At 35.3% G+C, this 5,214-nt stretch overlaps 1 protein-coding gene across 1 annotated transcript in view; it reads left to right on the top strand.

Annotated features, from left to right (window-relative positions):
* The window catches only part of LOC126718520 (beta-glucosidase 12-like), a 107,314-nt gene that overhangs the window by 31,091 nt on the left and 71,009 nt on the right, over nt 1-5,214 (top strand). The gene's annotated exons all lie outside the window — the stretch shown is intronic.

The raw sequence follows: 5,214 nt of genomic DNA, 5'->3' as shown, positions 1-5,214 counted from the left end.
CTATTACAAACTGGAATGCTTCCTTTATATATATATATAATATGTTTGATTTCTCCCTTGGGCGAATCCATGCAGTTACCGAATGCAGTCTAATTTGAGGCCCAAAAGCATAATTTAGAATCTTTGTGAATCATTCATCTGGCTGCTTCAATAAAAATAGGCCGCCCGGCCTTAATTGTTGTCTAAACTACAAAGAAGACCTAGTACCTAGCCAGTACTTGGTTATGGTTTGAATCACATGACATGGGTCATATTTTGCAGATAGCACTCGATCCCAAATAGAATCCTTTAGTGTTGAATACATCAATTGAGCTTAGTTGACATTATAATGTTTGTAGGTTGAGAAGCTTTAGGCCCAATCCCTCTCATATTTATAAGTGATAGTTTCGAATCCCTATTATATTAAAATAATGGAAATATTTTTCTACCAAAGTGAAAGTTCAAATAATGTATAAAACACTATGAACGTTTAGATCCTCAATTTACAAATTACCAATTCAAGCTTAATGTCAAACAATTAATGTGCGGAATATGAACATAAGCTTAAAACAAAATTGATAAACAATTTAAACCAAATAAATTCATATACACAGCAGAAATTAAATGAAAAAGATTAAGGGAAGAGAGATGCAAACACAAGAACAACACACAATATGTTATCGAAGAGAAAACCGAAGCCCTCGGCATAAAACCTCTCCGCCGCCCTCCAAGCGGTAAACAATCCATTAAAAATGTAGTTGGAATAGATGAATAGCAGAAGACCCTCCAAACCTAATCTACCCAATGTACCTAAGCCCTCCAAGCTCTTACTCCAACGAGGTTATGCCGAACCTATTTTTTCTTTAGCTTATCGGATTCTGCTACTTGACCATAACATCAACCAATATGAAATTGATCCCTTCTTAACTACTTTCCAAATACCAAATGGCCTTCTCACAGATATGGGTATAATGAGAAAATGTTTTGGTAATGTACCTCTCAAGGATTTGACAATGGAGAGGAAGAGAGTAGAGGAATTTGAAGAGTCTTTATGTAAATATTGTAGATAAATCAATCTTGTTTTTTTTTTAGGGTTTCTCTCTCAAAATTCTCTCTGGAAGCTCTCTTCATTTTGTGGGTGTAAGGGTCTATATATAGTAGGGTGAGAAGGAATGTAAAAAGTTAGTTTTTCCCAAACAGGGTGGTCTGGCGACTTGGCCTTGCGACTGGGTTGAGTCATGAGTTCAAGCCACGAGCTAACGGCCTGGCCAATCTGGGACTTTTGTCCTGTAGTGCAACAGTTGGCATGACTTTTCAGCTCCCCTATATGCTTCACACATGTGCCAACTTTGGCGGCTTGCCAGTCGCGAGTCACCCACGAGTTCCAGCCGTGAGCCTCTGCATCCTTGCACAATCTTGAGCATTTCTTCACACTCTCTCACTCACTACCCTTACATGATTCTCACCTAAATACATGGTTACTAATTGCTAAAATACAAACAAATTTGGCACGGAATAAAGTCAATAAGATGGTTGATAAAATTCAACCTTACACAAAGTATTGCTAATACAATATATTAAAATTTCTAAACTAAGCTATCTATATTTATTATTTGAGAATGTTTTAAATTCTGTAATTTTTTTTTTCTTTCAAGAAAACATAATGCAATTTATATTTAATCATTAAATAAAGCGAGGGTATTTTGTAGATAATATAAAGTTTTGGTTGAAATTTGTTTCTAATACTCCTTGCAAAAGATTCGTTAATTGTTTAAATTGTACTGAAGTAAACCAAAATATTACACTGAAATAACTCAATAAGAGTGTACGTAGTAATTATAAATGGCAATGCTACACTTTAGCTATTAGATATTATATAGATATAAATTATTATTATTACTATTATTATATATGTCGTTGACATGGGTATTAAAAATTCGTAAAGCGCTTGGTTGGTTTACTTTGCATTTGGTTTCATGTATAAGAGATATTTATTGAAAGTTATTTAGAATCTAAAATAGATAAATTTCACCCTAAAAAAAAAACATATGTACTATTGGAGAGCATCGTTCTCTTTTCTCTAATTAGATGTTGGCTAGAAAATATATTTGAACTATTGGAAAGCATTATTCTCTTTTCTCTCATACGATGTTGGCTAACAAAAATAGTGGTGGCACTTCACAAATTGTAATTATGTTTTTTGGAACATTTCTTTGATATTCTTATAACAAATTCCATTTTTCTTGAAAATGACATTTTCAGGAGGCTACAGATTGGCTGTCTTTTTTTTTTTTTTTTTTTTTTTTGTAGAAAAAAAGAGAGAGGAATATGAGACCTTCTATTATACACAAAGAAAAAGTACCATAACTCACTAATTTATATTAGTGAGAATGTACTTTCTTTTTATAAGGTTGAATTTATTCAATCATGTGTTCGCTTTATTTTGTGCCAAATTTGCTTGTATTTCAATAATTAGATACCTTGTATTTAGGTGGGAATTATGTAAGGGTTATGTGTGAGAGAGTGTGAAGAAATTCAAGTGTATGTGCATTTGGAGGTTTCTCGCGACTGACAACTCGCCAAAATGTCACACGTGTGAAGCATGCAGGAAGCTGAAGGATCATGATAGCTGGAGCACTATAGGATAAAAAGTACAGTCTAGCCTGACAGTTAACTCACAACTCAAACTTGTGACTCATTTTAGTCACGAGAGTGAGTCACCAGAATGCCATGTTTTGTAGAAAAATGACATTTCACATTCCTCATGTACACTACTATAAATACCCTTATACCCACAAAATGTGTAGAGCTTCCAAAAAAAATTTTGAAAAAGAAATCCTAAAGAAAACCATAATTGACTCATCCACAATATTAGACATTTGATTTTCCAAATTCCTCTACTCTCACCCTCTCCATTGACATACCCTTGAGAGGTTTATTAGCCAAATCCTTATCTCACTATACCCATATTAGTGAGGAGGAATTTTGATACTTGGGAAGCAGTTTAGAAATGACCAATTTACTTGGTTGATGCAATGAGCTTATTGCGGGATCCGGAAAACTAAAGAAGACACAGTTAGGCTTAACCTTGTTGGAGCAAGAAGTTTGGAGAGCTTAGGTGCATTGGGTAGATTAGGCTTGGAGGGTCTATTTCTATTTGCGTATCCTAACTTTATTCTTTAGTGGATCATTTTACCGCTTGGAGGGCGGCGGAGAGGTTTTTCGTCGAGTTCTTCAGTTTCCTCTTTGATAACATGTGCCGGTGTTATCCTTGTGTTTGCATCTCTCTAAGCCTTACTCTCTAACTTTAATTGTTGCTATGTTGTGATTAATTATGGTGTAGAGTTGTTTATTTGTTTGAGTTTTTGCTTGTACTTATTATTCCGCACATCTATTGTTTGGGTATAAGCTTGTGTTGGATAAATTTGAAATTGGGGGTCTAAACTGAAAGTTCAATTAGTGTATAAAACACTATGAACGTTTAGACCCCCCAATTTACAAATTATCAATTCAAGTTTAATGTCAAACAATTAATGTGCGAAATATGAACATAAGCTTAAAATAGAATTGATAAACAATCTAAACAAAATAAAATCACATTCACAGCAAAAATTAAATGGAAAAGATTAAGGGAAGAGAGATGCAAACATAAGGACAACACTCGATGTGTTATCGAAGAGGAAACCGAAGCCCTCGGCATAAAACCTCTCCGCTGCCCTCCAAGTGGTAAACAATCCACTAAAGAATGTAGTTGGGATACATGAATAGCAAAAGACCCTCCAAGCCTAATCTACCCAATGTACCTAAGCCCTCCAAGCTCCTACTCCAACGAGGTTACGCCGAACCTATTTCTTCTTTAACTTACCGGATTCTGCTACTTGACCATAGCATTAACTAATATGAGATTGGTCCCTTCTTAGCTGCTTCCCAAATACCAAATGGTCTTCTCACAGATATGGGTATGGTGAGAAAGGTTTTGGTAATGTACCTCTCAAGGATTTGACAATGGAAAGGAAAAGAGTAGAGGAATTTGAAGAGTCTCTATGTGAGGATTGTGGATGAATCAATTTTATTTTTCTCTAGAGTTTCTCTCTCAAAATTCTCTCTGAAAGCTCTATGAATATCGTGGGTATAAGGGTCTATATATAGTAGGGTGAGAAGAAATGTGAAAAGTTAGTTTTTTCCAAACAGGGTCGTTTGGAGACTTGACCTCGCGACTGGGCTGAGTTGTGAGTTCAAGCCGCAAGCTAACGACTTGGCCAGCCTGGGACTTTTGTCCTGTAGTACAACAGCTGGCATGACTCTTCAGCTTCCCTGCATGCTCCACACGTGTGCCAACTTTGGCGGCTTGCCAGTCGCGAGTCACCTGCGAGTCTAGCTGCGAGTCTCTACATCCTTGCACAATCTTGAGCATTTCTTCACACTCTCTCACTCACTACCCTTACATAATTCACACCTAAATACAGGGTTACTAATTGCTAAAATACAAGCAAATTTGGCACAGAATAAAGCCAACAAGATGGTTGATAAAATTTAGCCTTACATAAATATTCATTAGTGTTTTACACACTATTTGAACTTTCACTTTTGAACAATCCAATTATGGTCACATAAAGTTATGATACTAGCTGTTGGGTTGAAAGTGTTGATCCCAAATAATTTTAATCAATTATCTATGTTGATTAAATTAGTTAAACTATGCAATTATATTGTATTAGGCACAATCATATCGCCAAACTCAATTTCATGCAATGGAAAAGTAAATTTCAAGACACAAAGATATGGTCATAATAAGGAAAACCCTAAAGCAAAAAACCCCATGAGTGGTTTATGGCAACCATCAACTTTAAGAATCTACTAAGAAAGATTGAGGTTACAAATATAAGGAATATACCCAATCCTAAAGTACCTAACTATGGTAAAACATACTGAGTTATCCAACTACAGCTCCAATAACTTTCTTGGACCGGTGTATTAGTGAACTTCTTTGCTATGCACAAATGTGATAAATTATGAATCTAATCATGAGTTCTCATGTGTCTTAAAGTGGCAATTTAAGATCCAGTTGAAGACCCAAAGATTGCAAAACAGCTCAAGAAAAAAAGAGTTTCTATAGGATCGACTCTAGCCTCAATTCCTCAACCGATTGAGCCTTAGAAGTGAAGTTTAAGTTTCCTTGACTCCAACTCAATTGAGCCTATAAAGTTGTAGAAATTTTTTAGATTGAAACAATAG

Source organism: Quercus robur, chromosome 1 (assembly GCF_932294415.1).
Source record: "Quercus robur chromosome 1, dhQueRobu3.1, whole genome shotgun sequence".
Taxonomy (NCBI): Eukaryota; Viridiplantae; Streptophyta; class Magnoliopsida; order Fagales; family Fagaceae; genus Quercus; species Quercus robur.
Note: the sequence above shows the minus strand (reverse complement) of the source record. Positions and strands in the feature narration are given on the sequence as shown.